General features: G+C 45.7%; 4 long non-coding RNA genes across 4 annotated transcripts; all 4 read left to right on the plus strand.

Annotated features, from left to right (window-relative positions):
- The first annotated feature begins 94 nt into the window (after window positions 1-94).
- Window positions 95-5,205, plus strand: LOC140693269 (uncharacterized). Its single transcript, XR_012068992.1, has 3 exons — window positions 95-321; window positions 3,514-3,586; window positions 4,961-5,205. It is a non-coding gene; the product is annotated as an uncharacterized lncRNA (long non-coding RNA).
- Window positions 5,206-5,379: 174 nt separating this feature from the next.
- LOC140693270 (uncharacterized) lies at window positions 5,380-10,490 on the plus strand. Its single transcript, XR_012068993.1, has 3 exons — window positions 5,380-5,606; window positions 8,799-8,871; window positions 10,246-10,490. It is a non-coding gene; the product is annotated as an uncharacterized lncRNA (long non-coding RNA).
- A 174-nt stretch (window positions 10,491-10,664) lies between these two features.
- On the plus strand, window positions 10,665-15,775 carry LOC140693267 (uncharacterized). Its single transcript, XR_012068990.1, has 3 exons — window positions 10,665-10,891; window positions 14,084-14,156; window positions 15,531-15,775. It is a non-coding gene; the product is annotated as an uncharacterized lncRNA (long non-coding RNA).
- A 174-nt stretch (window positions 15,776-15,949) lies between these two features.
- On the plus strand, window positions 15,950-21,060 carry LOC140693268 (uncharacterized). The gene is made up of 3 exons (XR_012068991.1): window positions 15,950-16,176; window positions 19,369-19,441; window positions 20,816-21,060. It is a non-coding gene; the product is annotated as an uncharacterized lncRNA (long non-coding RNA).
- Window positions 21,061-21,087: the final 27 nt, after the last annotated feature.

The raw sequence follows: 21,087 nt of genomic DNA on the forward strand, positions 1-21,087 counted from the left end.
GGCAGATCTTCCACTGTCTGCCCTTTCAGGTTCTGGAAACTGACCCGTGAACTCAGGTCTTTGGGCAGCAGCAGTATCTCGAACTGACACAGCTTCCCGGACCAAAGACCTAAGCCAAGCTCCACAGAGGGCGGCAGCCCCTCCATCGCACTGATCCACCCACAGAACTCTGCCCGGTTACCTAGGATCCACCAGCCACAACAAGCCTCGCGGTACACACCAACATTCCACCTGGAATCCAACCGCTAACTGCCATCCCCAATGGCTGCTGCATCTTGTCAGTGTTGGGGGAGGGGCTGCATCCGGCGAGAGGTTCCTAAGGTAAATGTGATTCTACCCACTAGCGTCCCATGGGCCTTTGTTCTTCCCTCTTTCCTTTTGTTCAGATCTGTATGCACTGTAGCAACGGAGGGAAGAAGTGTGTCCATTTTCAGTTGAATGTTTCACACGTCTTTAAACTTTCTAACAGTTCACAGTACACAGAGACCCACTAAGGGAAACTATTCTTCCTGTAATATGGGCACACCCGCAATACATAGCCGTCGGTTGATTTCTGCTGAAACACCCGCATTCACGGGACATCTATCCATTTGTTTCAAGGGGGCTGAAATTCCTAGGAATGATACAATCCCCAATGTGCACTTTACTGCCTGTCTCTTTTGATCTTAGTACACTTTTGCGGAGCTACTTTTCCTTGTTATAGGCTTGTGCCATTTCTTCTCGACGTAGTGTAGAATATGGCATTCATTCATCCTGTTGGAAGACTTGCAAGTCTATATCACGGACTAGGAATCCATTGGATTCCTAATCGGCATTTTGGTTAGGTCACGATATGCTCATATGAAACAATATTTACGAATATAAATGCACGCCTCTGATTTCCGAATACAGGTGTGCTGAGTACATTCAAGCCGCGATACTGGGTCGATGCGTACTGAATGATCCTTGACATCACCTTGAGTAATTTCTTTTGAATATTCATGTTACCCTACCCTTTTTGTGTGGTTTGTTTGTTTGATTCTTTCTTGGTCTGCTTCTCGTTTGTTTTGCAAACACGTCAGGCCATGCATCTCTCCGTTTGCTTCCAACAGAGAGTCATATAAGCTGACTCCCTTAAGATAGTGCTTCCAATCCCCTATGATTTCCTGCTTCCCTCTCCCATCTTTAGGGTTTTGATGTCCTCCTTGCTTTCTTCTTGTTTCTTCTTTTCCACTCATGCTCTTCTTGCATTTCCAATAAGGGTTTTCTTCTTTCCATTTCATCTTGCTGCTTATCCCTTCAGGGGAGAATTCTCAACCTATCTGTTAGGATAAGTTTCGAACTGCTGAATTCTTTTAAGATTTGCAGGTCTGTGGCATTCTCTTGCTCTGCTGTTATTAGTAATGGTGGTCATGTGGCATAGGCTACCCTAGATGGCAGCATTTTGCCATTCAAGCTATGGTCTATGTCCTGGCACTCCTCCCTGTCCTGCAATATTGCTGCTGAGATAGCAGCTGAAACCCCTCTGGAGGTTCTCTTGTGACTATGTTGCTTTCCTCCAGGCGCATTTTAAATCACTGGGATGCTCATGAACTTTGTTGATTTGGATCATACAGCTGCTGCTAAGTCTATTGGGATTCCACCTCTTTTGGACGCTGTGTACTTCCTGAATTCGCCTAGATGATTCTATCTTGGCTTTCAGCAAGTTTCAGTCTGATTTTTCTACACATAACTTTTCAAACATTGTTTGTTTCTTTATCTCTTGCTTTTCCATCTGGGACTCTTTCGAATTTTAGTCTTTCATGCCTCTCATAAACCAGGATTCAACAGTGATGTTTTCATTGGTTTGCACTTGCTTTCCTATGTGTGCTTCTGACCGAGGGATGTCTGTTCCCCTGTCTTCAAAGTCATTCACGCATCCCTCTGCAATATCTAGTCTGCTTAGGACGGAATGTTAGCCCTGATATTTTCTCATCCACTGAGTTTTCTGATATTATTTGGCTCGTCTTTAGGCTTTCTCTTCCCCTTTTCTGGTATTCTGCCTTTTGTGATTCTGAGACACTGTTGTTCTTCAGTGTTTCCCTCACCTCCATTTTCAATACTTGCTCTGGAGAGCGTTTTGCAGTCTAGTTGTCTGAAAGCTTATCTTTAGGGCCTTCAATCTCTTTGGAACTGAAAATGGTACTTCCTTTTCCTTTTACTGTATTTCTTCATCTCTACTGGTCAGGTAATTTCAGGTATCTAATGTAGACTTCTAGGGCTTGGTTAAGTGAAAAGTTTAGACTCTTGGCTCTACACAATTGCATGGGATTTCTGTGAGGACAAATTTTCCTAGACATTGATGCCATGTCCTGTTCCTGTGTGTGTTGTCTGGTCTATCTCCAATTGCTGGTGTTGCCTTTGTTGTGATGAATGCCCCATACTATTTCGATTAGGATAACCTCATTTTGATTACGCTTATCTCACAAATCTGAAAGAGCACAGGACACTTCCTCTGGTGGAAATGGAGCTTCTAAAGGTTCTCAGCTCTGCATTCTACTCTATGTTATTTTGGAGTGTTTCTAGAAGAGCAGAGTGTGAGTGCGCTTGTGCTTTGTAGTGCCACGGGAATGTCCCACTGAAACCAGTTCTTCCAAGAGCTTCTCTGTCTACAGAAACACCAGTGGAAGCATATCTATGGATGTCACACATCAGGGCCTGCTGGAATGATCCCGCAGCCCGAACTTGGTGTCCTCGCTGCCGAACCGTGCCGGTGCCATCCAAAATGTAGCATCCGCTTTTGAGCGATAAACTGAAGGAAATCCTTCCTCTTCTCACGCTGTGGTCTTGGACCACACTTCCTTGTCCTCTCATCCTTGTGGCACGGGTGCACGAAGGCAACCACAGAGCTGTTGCACATCCTGTGCCTCAAACCAAACCATAATCACAGCCCAGGTTATGAATGTAGCAGATCCTAAGGCTTTTCATTCTGAATTCAAACCCAAGGCCCCCTGGATCCCTCAGACCCGATGCACAATATCTCTGATTCAGCCCCACACATGCTCTATTGGCAAAAAGACCAAATTGGTCTCTGGTCCTGCAGATGCACTGGGTGTGGCCATGGGACATATCGATAATTTCAACTGCGTGCGCCAGGGTGGTTGCTTGCTCATTGGGGTCACAGGTCGGTTTGCTCTCTTGATAGGACCCACCACATCCCACAACGCACTCCAGATCCCTGAGACTCAGCGTGTGCCATCATCCGTAGCCCTATCCCTCCCTGAACCCTGCCTCTGCTACCTCAAATTTGGCAGCTCGGAGCTTGGTCTCAGAATCAACTGTGGGGATATTTTGCACTGGATTCTTTGCGTTCTGTCAGCCAAGCATCTGCTGTGCACTCTTCTAACACTCAGCGCATCACCTTCAATCCCATGTCTCCTGTCCGCTTGAGAGTGTGCGTCCAAGTTAAAGAGAGTTTCACCTTTACTGCTCCATCAACAGGGCTCAGACCATGCACTGGTATCCATTCCCTGCTTTTCCTTCTCCTGCTTCCAGGTGTTCTGAGGCCTCATCCTGTCTTTGGAAGTAACAGGCCTCTCTTCGGCAAGTGTCCTGTGCCAAGGGCTGGGTGAGTGGATGTTTCCATTGCTGTGTTCATGGGAGCGAGTGAGCGCAGGTTGCACTGCTTCTCTGTCAACTGGGCATCGATGAATCAACACTTTCCAGATACATTTCACAGAAATGTGATTTTTTTTTTATCTCTTTGTTTCTATACAGCCGTGGTGGGAGGGATTGTCCGAAGACTCCAGTTTTGACATTGTGTTGATATCTCATTTGCAGTCTCTAAAAATTTAATAGAATATATATAAATGTTTTGGGAGTTATACGAAAATGAAGTTAGTTTCTGAAACATACTAATTCGACCTAGAAGCCCGACTTGTCAATTTCGGTAACATTTTGTCAGCTCTAAGGAAAACATAGACAGATAGAATGCAAACTAGCAGTCCGAACTTTTAAAGGGGTCATGTCAACTCTTTACTGTTGAAGCCTCCGAAACCAACAGGAACCATGAAATAACTAATGGAAACATGAAATAACCCCCAAGCTTGGATTCACTTGTGCATGTGGTGCCCTTTACTCCCGATGACACCTACTGGTCAATGTTGGCATTTCAAGGTGTAACATCCCTCTCAAGGAAAATACAAGAGGAAACGAACTAAATATATACATTTAGCTTTGAATCCAAAGAACCTAGAGGCATTATAGCTATGAGAAGCCTGCTGCAGCTATGCTAGGCTACTGAGAACCAGGTGTTCTTCTATCAGTGATGAGAACGCTTAATCATCCGATCATGTTGGGTAAAGCACTTGAATGCAACCAAGTCTGCACCCCCATGATCGATTGCCCCCGGGGGCTTGACTCAATTGAAAGACGGTCCACATAAGCTGTGTCTTTCATGTCATTGGCGACTTTTACAGTTCCGTTCACTATCTGACTTCTAATATGTACCTAGACTGTCTTGAAAAACGGAGGCCTAATACAGATTCAAGTTCAGTCAAAGATTCCCCTCACTTACCACACTCCCTTCACCCCAGAGAAGACATGAACCCAGCATTTGCTGAATCTAGCGGAAGGCCATCGTTTCTTTGTGGGAGCTAAGTATTCAATTCCTATCTATTTCATACGAGAGTATTTGACCTTTATGGGGTTCCCTGTTGTTCACAGAGGATGAAGCTAGAGGAAATCTGATTCTAGGAGGGGCTTGCTCTTCTCTTACTGGCTTCATTGCAGCTCAGGTACTGATCCCTCCAAATGGATGCCTGAGTGGAGGGGAGGGAAGAGCAAGTGCTTGATAGCTAGGCCCAAACCTGGGAAAAGGCTTACCTGGGCTTGGTGCACTTTGATCTGAATGGCTTGGAATTGCCCCTTGGGTCGTGTGGATTATCTGACCTCTTTCAAGAACATGAGCGTTTTTATCATCTCTGCCATCTCTTCTCTTTAGACGTCAGAGATCTTGGACCCGTTCTTGGAGCAGAGAATTGAGGAACTTCCTCCAGTCCACGGTGGCCCTCCGTAGGTTTCTGCTAGTATCAGCGAGGTTCAATATGTCTCATGAATGCCTTTCGAGCCTGCTATCCTCTACAGCTGTCTCCAGGCCAGTATTCTCTATTGTAGCAGAACATCTCTCATCAATGTGTTCGCATCTCTCCTCAATCCGTGCAGCCATATTTTCGGCCAGCTTCTCTTCGTGTCTCCCATAAAGTCGACTTCAACAGGACTGGGCAAGTCTGAAAGGACCTCGGAGCCTCTCCAGTAAGCTGAAGACAGGCAGATCTTCCACTGTCTGCCCTTTCAGGTTCTGGAAACTGAGCCGTGAACTCAGGTCTTTGGGCAGCAGCAGTATCTCGAACTGACACAGCTTCCCGGACCAAAGACCTAAGCCAAGCTCCACAGAGGGCGGCAGCCCCTCCATCGCACTGATCCACCCACAGAACTCTGCCCGGTTACCTAGGATCCACCAGCCACAACAAGCCTCGCGGTACACACCAACATTCCACCTGGAATCCAACCGCTAACTGCCATCCCCAATGGCTGCTGCATCTTGTCAGTGTTGGGGGAGGGGCTGCATCCGGCGAGAGGTTCCTAAGGTAAATGTGATTCTACCCACTAGCGTCCCATGGGCCTTTGTTCTTCCCTCTTTCCTTTTGTTCAGATCTGTATGCACTGTAGCAACGGAGGGAAGAAGTGTGTCCATTTTCAGTTGAATGTTTCACACGTCTTTAAACTTTCTAACAGTTCACAGTACACAGAGACCCACTAAGGGAAACTATTCTTCCTGTAATATGGGCACACCCGCAATACATAGCCGTCGGTTGATTTCTGCTGAAACACCCGCATTCACGGGACATCTATCCATTTGTTTCAAGGGGGCTGAAATTCCTAGGAATGATACAATCCCCAATGTGCACTTTACTGCCTGTCTCTTTTGATCTTAGTACACTTTTGCGGAGCTACTTTTCCTTGTTATAGGCTTGTGCCATTTCTTCTCGACGTAGTGTAGAATATGGCATTCATTCATCCTGTTGGAAGACTTGCAAGTCTATATCACGGGCTAGGAATCCATTGGATTCCTAATCGGCATTTTGGTTAGGTCACGATATGCTCATATGAAACAATATTTACGAATATAAATGCACGCCTCTGATTTCCGAATACAGGTGTGCTGAGTACATTCAAGCCGCGATACTGGGTCGATGCGTACTGAATGATCCTTGACATCACCTTGAGTAATTTCTTTTGAATATTCATGTTACCCTACCCTTTTTGTGTGGTTTGTTTGTTTGATTCTTTCTTGGTCTGCTTCTCGTTTGTTTTGCAAACACGTCAGGCCATGCATCTCTCCGTTTGCTTCCAACAGAGAGTCATATAAGCTGACTCCCTTAAGATAGTGCTTCCAATCCCCTATGATTTCCTGCTTCCCTCTCCCATCTTTAGGGTTTTGATGTCCTCCTTGCTTTCTTCTTGTTTCTTCTTTTCCACTCATGCTCTTCTTGCATTTCCAATAAGGGTTTTCTTCTTTCCATTTCATCTTGCTGCTTATCCCTTCAGGGGAGAATTCTCAACCTATCTGTTAGGATAAGTTTCGAACTGCTGAATTCTTTTAAGATTTGCAGGTCTGTGGCATTCTCTTGCTCTGCTGTTATTAGTAATGGTGGTCATGTGGCATAGGCTACCCTAGATGGCAGCATTTTGCCATTCAAGCTATGGTCTATGTCCTGGCACTCCTCCCTGTCCTGCAATATTGCTGCTGAGATAGCAGCTGAAACCCCTCTGGAGGTTCTCTTGTGACTATGTTGCTTTCCTCCAGGCGCATTTTAAATCACTGGGATGCTCATGAACTTTGTTGATTTGGATCATACAGCTGCTGCTAAGTCTATTGGGATTCCACCTCTTTTGGACGCTGTGTACTTCCTGAATTCGCCTAGATGATTCTATCTTGGCTTTCAGCAAGTTTCAGTCTGATTTTTCTACACATAACTTTTCAAACATTGTTTGTTTCTTTATCTCTTGCTTTTCCATCTGGGACTCTTTCGAATTTTAGTCTTTCATGCCTCTCATAAACCAGGATTCAACAGTGATGTTTTCATTGGTTTGCACTTGCTTTCCTATGTGTGCTTCTGACCGAGGGATGTCTGTTCCCCTGTCTTCAAAGTCATTCACGCATCCCTCTGCAATATCTAGTCTGCTTAGGACGGAATGTTAGCCCTGATATTTTCTCATCCACTGAGTTTTCTGATATTATTTGGCTCGTCTTTAGGCTTTCTCTTCCCCTTTTCTGGTATTCTGCCTTTTGTGATTCTGAGACACTGTTGTTCTTCAGTGTTTCCCTCACCTCCATTTTCAATACTTGCTCTGGAGAGCGTTTTGCAGTCTAGTTGTCTGAAAGCTTATCTTTAGGGCCTTCAATCTCTTTGGAACTGAAAATGGTACTTCCTTTTCCTTTTACTGTATTTCTTCATCTCTACTGGTCAGGTAATTTCAGGTATCTAATGTAGACTTCTAGGGCTTGGTTAAGTGAAAAGTTTAGACTCTTGGCTCTACACAATTGCATGGGATTTCTGTGAGGACAAATTTTCCTAGACATTGATGCCATGTCCTGTTCCTGTGTGTGTTGTCTGGTCTATCTCCAATTGCTGGTGTTGCCTTTGTTGTGATGAATGCCCCATACTATTTCGATTAGGATAACCTCATTTTGATTACGCTTATCTCACAAATCTGAAAGAGCACAGGACACTTCCTCTGGTGGAAATGGAGCTTCTAAAGGTTCTCAGCTCTGCATTCTACTCTATGTTATTTTGGAGTGTTTCTAGAAGAGCAGAGTGTGAGTGCGCTTGTGCTTTGTAGTGCCACGGGAATGTCCCACTGAAACCAGTTCTTCCAAGAGCTTCTCTGTCTACAGAAACACCAGTGGAAGCATATCTATGGATGTCACACATCAGGGCCTGCTGGAATGATCCCGCAGCCCGAACTTGGTGTCCTCGCTGCCGAACCGTGCCGGTGCCATCCAAAATGTAGCATCCGCTTTTGAGCGATAAACTGAAGGAAATCCTTCCTCTTCTCACGCTGTGGTCTTGGACCACACTTCCTTGTCCTCTCATCCTTGTGGCACGGGTGCACGAAGGCAACCACAGAGCTGTTGCACATCCTGTGCCTCAAACCAAACCATAATCACAGCCCAGGTTATGAATGTAGCAGATCCTAAGGCTTTTCATTCTGAATTCAAACCCAAGGCCCCCTGGATCCCTCAGACCCGATGCACAATATCTCTGATTCAGCCCCACACATGCTCTATTGGCAAAAAGACCAAATTGGTCTCTGGTCCTGCAGATGCACTGGGTGTGGCCATGGGACATATCGATAATTTCAACTGCGTGCGCCAGGGTGGTTGCTTGCTCATTGGGGTCACAGGTCGGTTTGCTCTCTTGATAGGACCCACCACATCCCACAACGCACTCCAGATCCCTGAGACTCAGCGTGTGCCATCATCCGTAGCCCTATCCCTCCCTGAACGCTGCCTCTGCTACCTCAAATTTGGCAGCTCGGAGCTTGGTCTCAGAATCAACTGTGGGGATATTTTGCACTGGATTCTTTGCGTTCTGTCAGCCAAGCATCTGCTGTGCACTCTTCTAACACTCAGCGCATCACCTTCAGTCCCATGTCTCCTGTCCGCTTGAGAGTGTGCGTCCAAGTTAAAGAGAGTTTCACCTTTACTGCTCCATCAACAGGGCTCAGACCATGCACTGGTATCCATTCCCTGCTTTTCCTTCTCCTGCTTCCAGGTGTTCTGAGGCCTCATCCTGTCTTTGGAAGTAACAGGCCTCTCTTCGGCAAGTGTCCTGTGCCAAGGGCTGGGTGAGTGGATGTTTCCATTGCTGTGTTCATGGGAGCGAGTGAGCGCAGGTTGCACTGCTTCTCTGTCAACTGGGCATCGATGAATCAACACTTTCCAGATACATTTCACAGAAATGTGATTTTTTTTTTATCTCTTTGTTTCTATACAGCCGTGGTGGGAGGGATTGTCCGAAGACTCCAGTTTTGACATTGTGTTGATATCTCATTTGCAGTCTCTAAAAATTTAATAGAATATATATAAATGTTTTGGGAGTTATACGAAAATGAAGTTAGTTTCTGAAACATACTAATTCGACCTAGAAGCCCGACTTGTCAATTTCGGTAACATTTTGTCAGCTCTAAGGAAAACATAGACAGATAGAATGCAAACTAGCAGTCCGAACTTTTAAAGGGGTCATGTCAACTCTTTACTGTTGAAGCCTCCGAAACCAACAGGAACCATGAAATAACTAATGGAAACATGAAATAACCCCCAAGCTTGGATTCACTTGTGCATGTGGTGCCCTTTACTCCCGATGACACCTACTGGTCAATGTTGGCATTTCAAGGTGTAACATCCCTCTCAAGGAAAATACAAGAGGAAACGAACTAAATATATACATTTAGCTTTGAATCCAAAGAACCTAGAGGCATTATAGCTATGAGAAGCCTGCTGCAGCTATGCTAGGCTACTGAGAACCAGGTGTTCTTCTATCAGTGATGAGAACGCTTAATCATCCGATCATGTTGGGTAAAGCACTTGAATGCAACCAAGTCTGCACCCCCATGATCGATTGCCCCCGGGGGCTTGACTCAATTGAAAGACGGTCCACATAAGCTGTGTCTTTCATGTCATTGGCGACTTTTACAGTTCCGTTCACTATCTGACTTCTAATATGTACCTAGACTGTCTTGAAAAACGGAGGCCTAATACAGATTCAAGTTCAGTCAAAGATTCCCCTCACTTACCACACTCCCTTCACCCCAGAGAAGACATGAACCCAGCATTTGCTGACTCTAGCGGAAGGCCATCGTTTCTTTGTGGGAGCTAAGTATTCAATTCCTATCTATTTCATACGAGAGTATTTGACCTTTATGGGGTTCCCTGTTGTTCACAGAGGATGAAGCTAGAGGAACTCTGATTCTAGGAGGGGCTTGCTCTTCTCTTACTGGCTTCATTGCAGCTCAGGTACTGATCCCTCCAAATGGATGCCTGAGTGGAGGGGAGGGAAGAGCAAGTGCTTGATAGCTAGGCCCAAACCTGGGAAAAGGCTTACCTGGGCTTGGTGCACTTTGATCTGAATGGCTTGGAATTGCCCCTTGGGTCGTGTGGATTATCTGACCTCTTTCAAGAACATGAGCGTTTTTATCATCTCTGCCATCTCTTCTCTTTAGACGTCAGAGATCTTGGACCCGTTCTTGGAGCAGAGAATTGAGGAACTTCCTCCAGTCCACGGTGGCCCTCCGTAGGTTTCTGCTAGTATCAGCGAGGTTCAATATGTCTCATGAATGCCTTTCGAGCCTGCTATCCTCTACAGCTGTCTCCAGGCCAGTATTCTCTATTGTAGCAGAACATCTCTCATCAATGTGTTCGCATCTCTCCTCAATCCGTGCAGCCATATTTTCGGCCAGCTTCTCTTCGTGTCTCCCATAAAGTCGACTTCAACAGGACTGGGCAAGTCTGAAAGGACCTCGGAGCCTCTCCAGTAAGCTGAAGACAGGCAGATCTTCCACTGTCTGCCCTTTCAGGTTCTGGAAACTGAGCCGTGAACTCAGGTCTTTGGGCAGCAGCAGTATCTCGAACTGACACAGCTTCCCGGACCAAAGACCTAAGCCAAGCTCCACAGAGGGCGGCAGCCCCTCCATCGCACTGATCCACCCACAGAACTCTGCCCGGTTACCTAGGATCCACCAGCCACAACAAGCCTCGCGGTACACACCAACATTCCACCTGGAATCCAACCGCTAACTGCCATCCCCAATGGCTGCTGCATCTTGTCAGTGTTGGGGGAGGGGCTGCATCCGGCGAGAGGTTCCTAAGGTAAATGTGATTCTACCCACTAGCGTCCCATGGGCCTTTGTTCTTCCCTCTTTCCTTTTGTTCAGATCTGTATGCACTGTAGCAACGGAGGGAAGAAGTGTGTCCATTTTCAGTTGAATGTTTCACACGTCTTTAAACTTTCTAACAGTTCACAGTACACAGAGACCCACTAAGGGAAACTATTCTTCCTGTAATATGGGCACACCCGCAATACATAGCCGTCGGTTGATTTCTGCTGAAACACCCGCATTCACGGGACATCTATCCATTTGTTTCAAGGGGGCTGAAATTCCTAGGAATGATACAATCCCCAATGTGCACTTTACTGCCTGTCTCTTTTGATCTTAGTACACTTTTGCGGAGCTACTTTTCCTTGTTATAGGCTTGTGCCATTTCTTCTCGACGTAGTGTAGAATATGGCATTCATTCATCCTGTTGGAAGACTTGCAAGTCTATATCACGGACTAGGAATCCATTGGATTCCTAATCGGCATTTTGGTTAGGTCACGATATGCTCATATGAAACAATATTTACGAATATAAATGCACGCCTCTGATTTCCGAATACAGGTGTGCTGAGTACATTCAAGCCGCGATACTGGGTCGATGCGTACTGAATGATCCTTGACATCACCTTGAGTAATTTCTTTTGAATATTCATGTTACCCTACCCTTTTTGTGTGGTTTGTTTGTTTGATTCTTTCTTGGTCTGCTTCTCGTTTGTTTTGCAAACACGTCAGGCCATGCATCTCTCCGTTTGCTTCCAACAGAGAGTCATATAAGCTGACTCCCTTAAGATAGTGCTTCCAATCCCCTATGATTTCCTGCTTCCCTCTCCCATCTTTAGGGTTTTGATGTCCTCCTTGCTTTCTTCTTGTTTCTTCTTTTCCACTCATGCTCTTCTTGCATTTCCAATAAGGGTTTTCTTCTTTCCATTTCATCTTGCTGCTTATCCCTTCAGGGGAGAATTCTCAACCTATCTGTTAGGATAAGTTTCGAACTGCTGAATTCTTTTAAGATTTGCAGGTCTGTGGCATTCTCTTGCTCTGCTGTTATTAGTAATGGTGGTCATGTGGCATAGGCTACCCTAGATGGCAGCATTTTGCCATTCAAGCTATGGTCTATGTCCTGGCACTCCTCCCTGTCCTGCAATATTGCTGCTGAGATAGCAGCTGAAACCCCTCTGGAGGTTCTCTTGTGACTATGTTGCTTTCCTCCAGGCGCATTTTAAATCACTGGGATGCTCATGAACTTTGTTGATTTGGATCATACAGCTGCTGCTAAGTCTATTGGGATTCCACCTCTTTTGGACGCTGTGTACTTCCTGAATTCGCCTAGATGATTCTATCTTGGCTTTCAGCAAGTTTCAGTCTGATTTTTCTACACATAACTTTTCAAACATTGTTTGTTTCTTTATCTCTTGCTTTTCCATCTGGGACTCTTTCGAATTTTAGTCTTTCATGCCTCTCATAAACCAGGATTCAACAGTGATGTTTTCATTGGTTTGCACTTGCTTTCCTATGTGTGCTTCTGACCGAGGGATGTCTGTTCCCCTGTCTTCAAAGTCATTCACGCATCCCTCTGCAATATCTAGTCTGCTTAGGACGGAATGTTAGCCCTGATATTTTCTCATCCACTGAGTTTTCTGATATTATTTGGCTCGTCTTTAGGCTTTCTCTTCCCCTTTTCTGGTATTCTGCCTTTTGTGATTCTGAGACACTGTTGTTCTTCAGTGTTTCCCTCACCTCCATTTTCAATACTTGCTCTGGAGAGCGTTTTGCAGTCTAGTTGTCTGAAAGCTTATCTTTAGGGCCTTCAATCTCTTTGGAACTGAAAATGGTACTTCCTTTTCCTTTTACTGTATTTCTTCATCTCTACTGGTCAGGTAATTTCAGGTATCTAATGTAGACTTCTAGGGCTTGGTTAAGTGAAAAGTTTAGACTCTTGGCTCTACACAATTGCATGGGATTTCTGTGAGGACAAATTTTCCTAGACATTGATGCCATGTCCTGTTCCTGTGTGTGTTGTCTGGTCTATCTCCAATTGCTGGTGTTGCCTTTGTTGTGATGAATGCCCCATACTATTTCGATTAGGATAACCTCATTTTGATTACGCTTATCTCACAAATCTGAAAGAGCACAGGACACTTCCTCTGGTGGAAATGGAGCTTCTAAAGGTTCTCAGCTCTGCATTCTACTCTATGTTATTTTGGAGTGTTTCTAGAAGAGCAGAGTGTGAGTGCGCTTGTGCTTTGTAGTGCCACGGGAATGTCCCACTGAAACCAGTTCTTCCAAGAGCTTCTCTGTCTACAGAAACACCAGTGGAAGCATATCTATGGATGTCACACATCAGGGCCTGCTGGAATGATCCCGCAGCCCGAACTTGGTGTCCTCGCTGCCGAACCGTGCCGGTGCCATCCAAAATGTAGCATCCGCTTTTGAGCGATAAACTGAAGGAAATCCTTCCTCTTCTCACGCTGTGGTCTTGGACCACACTTCCTTGTCCTCTCATCCTTGTGGCACGGGTGCACGAAGGCAACCACAGAGCTGTTGCACATCCTGTGCCTCAAACCAAACCATAATCACAGCCCAGGTTATGAATGTAGCAGATCCTAAGGCTTTTCATTCTGAATTCAAACCCAAGGCCCCCTGGATCCCTCAGACCCGATGCACAATATCTCTGATTCAGCCCCACACATGCTCTATTGGCAAAAAGACCAAATTGGTCTCTGGTCCTGCAGATGCACTGGGTGTGGCCATGGGACATATCGATAATTTCAACTGCGTGCGCCAGGGTGGTTGCTTGCTCATTGGGGTCACAGGTCGGTTTGCTCTCTTGATAGGACCCACCACATCCCACAACGCACTCCAGATCCCTGAGACTCAGCGTGTGCCATCATCCGTAGCCCTATCCCTCCCTGAACCCTGCCTCTGCTACCTCAAATTTGGCAGCTCGGAGCTTGGTCTCAGAATCAACTGTGGGGATATTTTGCACTGGATTCTTTGCGTTCTGTCAGCCAAGCATCTGCTGTGCACTCTTCTAACACTCAGCGCATCACCTTCAATCCCATGTCTCCTGTCCGCTTGAGAGTGTGCGTCCAAGTTAAAGAGAGTTTCACCTTTACTGCTCCATCAACAGGGCTCAGACCATGCACTGGTATCCATTCCCTGCTTTTCCTTCTCCTGCTTCCAGGTGTTCTGAGGCCTCATCCTGTCTTTGGAAGTAACAGGCCTCTCTTCGGCAAGTGTCCTGTGCCAAGGGCTGGGTGAGTGGATGTTTCCATTGCTGTGTTCATGGGAGCGAGTGAGCGCAGGTTGCACTGCTTCTCTGTCAACTGGGCATCGATGAATCAACACTTTCCAGATACATTTCACAGAAATGTGATTTTTTTTTTATCTCTTTGTTTCTATACAGCCGTGGTGGGAGGGATTGTCCGAAGACTCCAGTTTTGACATTGTGTTGATATCTCATTTGCAGTCTCTAAAAATTTAATAGAATATATATAAATGTTTTGGGAGTTATACGAAAATGAAGTTAGTTTCTGAAACATACTAATTCGACCTAGAAGCCCGACTTGTCAATTTCGGTAACATTTTGTCAGCTCTAAGGAAAACATAGACAGATAGAATGCAAACTAGCAGTCCGAACTTTTAAAGGGGTCATGTCAACTCTTTACTGTTGAAGCCTCCGAAACCAACAGGAACCATGAAATAACTAATGGAAACATGAAATAACCCCCAAGCTTGGATTCACTTGTGCATGTGGTGCCCTTTACTCCCGATGACACCTACTGGTCAATGTTGGCATTTCAAGGTGTAACATCCCTCTCAAGGAAAATACAAGAGGAAACGAACTAAATATATACATTTAGCTTTGAATCCAAAGAACCTAGAGGCATTATAGCTATGAGAAGCCTGCTGCAGCTATGCTAGGCTACTGAGAACCAGGTGTTCTTCTATCAGTGATGAGAACGCTTAATCATCCGATCATGTTGGGTAAAGCACTTGAATGCAACCAAGTCTGCACCCCCATGATCGATTGCCCCCGGGGGCTTGACTCAATTGAAAGACGGTCCACATAAGCTGTGTCTTTCATGTCATTGGCGACTTTTACAGTTCCGTTCACTATCTGACTTCTAATATGTACCTAGACTGTCTTGAAAAACGGAGGCCTAATACAGATTCAAGTTCAGTCAAAGATTCCCCTCACTTACCACACTCCCTTCACCCCAGAGAAGACATGAACCCAGCATTTGCTGAATCTAGCGGAAGGCCATCGTTTCTTTGTGGGAGCTAAGTATTCAATTCCTATCTATTTCATACGAGAGTATTTGACCTTTATGGGGTTCCCTGTTGTTCACAGAGGATGAAGCTAGAGGAAATCTGATTCTAGGAGGGGCTTGCTCTTCTCTTACTGGCTTCATTGCAGCTCAGGTACTGATCCCTCCAAATGGATGCCTGAGTGGAGGGGAGGGAAGAGCAAGTGCTTGATAGCTAGGCCCAAACCTGGGAAAAGGCTTACCTGGGCTTGGTGCACTTTGATCTGAATGGCTTGGAATTGCCCCTTGGGTCGTGTGGATTATCTGACCTCTTTCAAGAACATGAGCGTTTTTATCATCTCTGCCATCTCTTCTCTTTAGACGTCAGAGATCTTGGACCCGTTCTTGGAGCAGAGAATTGAGGAACTTCCTCCAGTCCACGGTGGCCCTCCGTAGGTTTCTGCTAGTATCAGCGAGGTTCAATATGTCTCATGAATGCCTTTCGAGCCTGCTATCCTCTACAGCTGTCTCCAGGCCAGTATTCTCTATTGTAGCAGAACATCTCTCATCAATGTGTTCGCATCTCTCCTCAATCCGTGCAGCCATATTTTCGGCCAGCTTCTCTTCGTGTCTCCCATAAAGTCGACTTCAACAGGACTGGGCAAGTCTGAAAGGACCTCGGAGCCTCTCCAGTAAGCTGAAGACAGGCAGATCTTCCACTGTCTGCCCTTTCAGGTTCTGGAAACTGAGCCGTGAACTCAGGTCTTTGGGCAGCAGCAGTATCTCGAACTGACACAGCTTCCCGGACCAAAGACCTAAGCCAAGCTCCACAGAGGGCGGCAGCCCCTCCATCGCACTGATCCACCCACAGAACTCTGCCCGGTTACCTAGGATCCACCAGCCACAACAAGCCTCGCGGTACACACCAACATTCCACCTGGAATCCAACCGCTAACTGCCATCCCCAATGGCTGCTGCATCTTGTCAGTGTTGGGGGAGGGGCTGCATCCGGCGAGAGGTTCCTAAGGTAAATGTGATTCTACCCACTAGCGTCCCATGGGCCTTTGTTCTTCCCTCTTTCCTTTTGTTCAGATCTGTATGCACTGTAGCAACGGAGGGAAGAAGTGTGTCCATTTTCAGTTGAATGTTTCACACGTCTTTAAACTTTCTAACAGTTCACAGTACACAGAGACCCACTAAGGGAAACTATTCTTCCTGTAATATGGGCACACCCGCAATACATAGCCGTCGGTTGATTTCTGCTGAAACACCCGCATTCACGGGACATCTATCCATTTGTTTCAAGGGGGCTGAAATTCCTAGGAATGATACAATCCCCAATGTGCACTTTACTGCCTGTCTCTTTTGATCTTAGTACACTTTTGCGGAGCTACTTTTCCTTGTTATAGGCTTGTGCCATTTCTTCTCGACGTAGTGTAGAATATGGCATTCATTCATCCTGTTGGAAGACTTGCAAGTCTATATCACGGGCTAGGAATCCATTGGATTCCTAATCGGCATTTTGGTTAGGTCACGATATGCTCATATGAAACAATATTTACGAATATAAATGCACGCCTCTGATTTCCGAATACAGGTGTGCTGAGTACATTCAAGCCGCGATACTGGGTCGATGCGTACTGAATGATCCTTGACATCACCTTGAGTAATTTCTTTTGAATATTCATGTTACCCTACCCTTTTTGTGTGGTTTGTTTGTTTGATTCTTTCTTGGTCTGCTTCTCGTTTGTTTTGCAAACACGTCAGGCCATGCATCTCTCCGTTTGCTTCCAACAGAGAGTCATATAAGCTGACTCCCTTAAGATAGTGCTTCCAATCCCCTATGATTTCCTGCTTCCCTCTCCCATCTTTAGGGTTTTGATGTCCTCCTTGCTTTCTTCTTGTTTCTTCTTTTCCACTCATGCTCTTCTTGCATTTCCAATAAGGGTTTTCTTCTTTCCATTTCATCTTGCTGCTTATCCCTTCAGGGGAGAATTCTCAACCTATCTGTTAGGATAAGTTTCGAACTGCTGAATTCTTTTAAGATTTGCAGGTCTGTGGCATTCTCTTGCTCTGCTGTTATTAGTAATGGTGGTCATGTGGCATAGGCTACCCTAGATGGCAGCATTTTGCCATTCAAGCTATGGTCTATGTCCTGGCACTCCTCCCTGTCCTGCAATATTGCTGCTGAGATAGCAGCTGAAACCCCTCTGGAGGTTCTCTTGTGACTATGTTGCTTTCCTCCAGGCGCATTTTAAATCACTGGGATGCTCATGAACTTTGTTGATTTGGATCATACAGCTGCTGCTAAGTCTATTGGGATTCCACCTCTTTTGGACGCTGTGTACTTCCTGAATTCGCCTAGATGATTCTATCTTGGCTTTCAGCAAGTTTCAGTCTGATTTTTCTACACATAACTTTTCAAACATTGTTTGTTTCTTTATCTCTTGCTTTTCCATCTGGGACTCTTTCGAATTTTAGTCTTTCATGCCTCTCATAAACCAGGATTCAACAGTGATGTTTTCATTGGTTTGCACTTGCTTTCCTATGTGTGCTTCTGACCGAGGGATGTCTGTTCCCCTGTCTTCAAAGTCATTCACGCATCCCTCTGCAATATCTAGTCTGCTTAGGACGGAATGTTAGCCCTGATATTTTCTCATCCACTGAGTTTTCTGATATTATTTGGCTCGTCTTTAGGCTTTCTCTTCCCCTTTTCTGGTATTCTGCCTTTTGTGATTCTGAGACACTGTTGTTCTTCAGTGTTTCCCTCACCTCCATTTTCAATACTTGCTCTGGAGAGCGTTTTGCAGTCTAGTTGTCTGAAAGCTTATCTTTAGGGCCTTCAATCTCTTTGGAACTGAAAATGGTACTTCCTTTTCCTTTTACTGTATTTCTTCATCTCTACTGGTCAGGTAATTTCAGGTATCTAATGTAGACTTCTAGGGCTTGGTTAAGTGAAAAGTTTAGACTCTTGGCTCTACACAATTGCATGGGATTTCTGTGAGGACAAATTTTCCTAGACATTGATGCCATGTCCTGTTCCTGTGTGTGTTGTCTGGTCTATCTCCAATTGCTGGTGTTGCCTTTGTTGTGATGAATGCCCCATACTATTTCGATTAGGATAACCTCATTTTGATTACGCTTATCTCACAAATCTGAAAGAGCACAGGACACTTCCTCTGGTGGAAATGGAGCTTCTAAAGGTTCTCAGCTCTGCATTCTACTCTATGTTATTTTGGAGTGTTTCTAGAAGAGCAGAGTGTGAGTGCGCTTGTGCTTTGTAGTGCCACGGGAATGTCCCACTGAAACCAGTTCTTCCAAGAGCTTCTCTGTCTACAGAAACACCAGTGGAAGCATATCTATGGATGTCACACATCAGGGCCTGCTGGAATGATCCCGCAGCCCGAACTTGGTGTCCTCGCTGCCGAACCGTGCCGGTGCCATCCAAAATGTAGCATCCGCTTTTGAGCGATAAACTGAAGGAAATCCTTCCTCTTCTCACGCTGTGGTCTTGGACCACACTTCCTTGTCCTCTCATCCTTGTGGCACGGGTGCACGAAGGCAACCACAGAGCTGTTGCACATCCTGTGCCTCAAACCAAACCATAATCACAGCCCAGGTTATGAATGTAGCAGATCCTAAGGCTTTTCATTCTGAATTCAAACCCAAGGCCCCCTGGATCCCTCAGACCCGATGCACAATATCTCTGATTCAGCCCCACACATGCTCTATTGGCAAAAAGACCAAATTGGTCTCTGGTCCTGCAGATGCACTGGGTGTGGCCATGGGACATATCGATAATTTCAACTGCGTGCGCCAGGGTGGTTGCTTGCTCATTGGGGTCACAGGTCGGTTTGCTCTCTTGATAGGACCCACCACATCCCACAACGCACTCCAGATCCCTGAGACTCAGCGTGTGCCATCATCCGTAGCCCTATCCCTCCCTGAACGCTGCCTCTGCTACCTCAAATTTGGCAGCTCGGAGCTTGGTCTCAGAATCAACTGTGGGGATATTTTGCACTGGATTCTTTGCGTTCTGTCAGCCAAGCATCTGCTGTGCACTCTTCTAACACTCAGCGCATCACCTTCAGTCCCATGTCTCCTGTCCGCTTGAGAGTGTGCGTCCAAGTTAAAGAGAGTTTCACCTTTACTGCTCCATCAACAGGGCTCAGACCATGCACTGGTATCCATTCCCTGCTTTTCCTTCTCCTGCTTCCAGGTGTTCTGAGGCCTCATCCTGTCTTTGGAAGTAACAGGCCTCTCTTCGGCAAGTGTCCTGTGCCAAGGGCTGGGTGAGTGGATGTTTCCATTGCTGTGTTCATGGGAGCGAGTGAGCGCAGGTTGCACTGCTTCTCTGTCAACTGGGCATCGATGAATCAACACTTTCCAGATACATTTCACAGAAATGTGATTTTTTTTTTATCTCTTTGTTTCTATACAGCCGTGGTGGGAGGGATTGTCCGAAGACTCCAGTTTTGACATTGTGTTGATATCTCATTTGCAGTCTCTAAAAATTTAATAGAATATATATAAATGTTTTGGGAGTTATACGAAAATGAAGTTAGTTTCTGAAACATACTAATTCGACCTAGAAGCCCGACTTGTCAATTTCGGTAACATTTTGTCAGCTCTAAGGAAAACATAGACAGATAGAATGCAAACTAGCAGTCCGAACTTTTAAAGGGGTCATGTCAACTCTTTACTGTTGAAGCCTCCGAAACCAACAGGAACCATGAAATAACTAATGGAAACATGAAATAACCCCCAAGCTTGGATTCACTTGTGCATGTGGTGCCCTTTACTCCCGATGACACCTACTGGTCAATGTTGGCATTTCAAGGTGTAACATCCCTCTCAAGGAAAATACAAGAGGAAACGAACTAAATATATACATTTAGCTTTGAATCCAAAGAACCTAGAGGCATTATAGCTATGAGAAGCCTGCTGCAGCTATGCTAGGCTACTGAGAACCAGGTGTTCTTCTATCAGTGATGAGAACGCTTAATCATCCGATCATGTTGGGTAAAGCACTTGAATGCAACCAAGTCTGCACCCCCATGATCGATTGCCCCCGGGGGCTTGACTCAATTGAAAGACGGTCCACATAAGCTGTGTCTTTCATGTCATTGGCGACTTTTACAGTTCCGTTCACTATCTGACTTCTAATATGTACCTAGACTGTCTTGAAAAACGGAGGCCTAATACAGATTCAAGTTCAGTCAAAGATTCCCCTCACTTACCACACTCCCTTCACCCCAGAGAAGACATGAACCCAGCATTTGCTGACTCTAGCGGAAGGCCATCGTTTCTTTGTGGGAGCTAAGTATTCAATTCCTATCTATTTCATACGAGAGTATTTGACCTTTATGGGGTTCCCTGTTGTTCACAGAGGATGAAGCTAGAGGAACTCTGATTCTAGGAGGGGCTTGCTCTTCTCTTACTGGCTTCATTGCAGCTCAGGTACTGATCCCTCCAAATGGATGCCTGAGTGGAGGGGAGGGAAGAGCAAGTGCTTGATAGCTAGGCCCAAACCTGGGAAAAGGCTTACCTGGGCTTGGTGCACTTTGATCTGAATGGCTTGGAATTGCCCCTTGGGTCGTGTGGATTATCTGACCTCTTTCAAGAACATGAGCGTTTTTATCATCTCTGCCATCTCTTCTCTTTAGACGTCAGAGATCTTGGACCCGTTCTTGGAGCAGAGAATTGAGGAACTTCCTCCAGTCCACGGTGGCCCTCCGTAGGTTTCTGCTAGTATCAGCGAGGTTCAATATGTCTCATGAATGCCTTTCGAGCCTGCTATCCTCTACAGCTGTCTCCAGGCCAGTATTCTCTATTGTAGCAGAACATCTCTCATCAATGTGTTCGCATCTCTCCTCAATCCGTGCAGCCATATTTTCGGCCAGCTTCTCTTCGTGTCTCCCATAAAGTCGACTTCAAC

Source organism: Vicugna pacos, unplaced genomic scaffold (genome assembly GCF_048564905.1).
Source record: "Vicugna pacos unplaced genomic scaffold, VicPac4 scaffold_19, whole genome shotgun sequence".
Lineage (NCBI taxonomy): Eukaryota > Metazoa > Chordata > Mammalia > Artiodactyla > Camelidae > Vicugna > Vicugna pacos.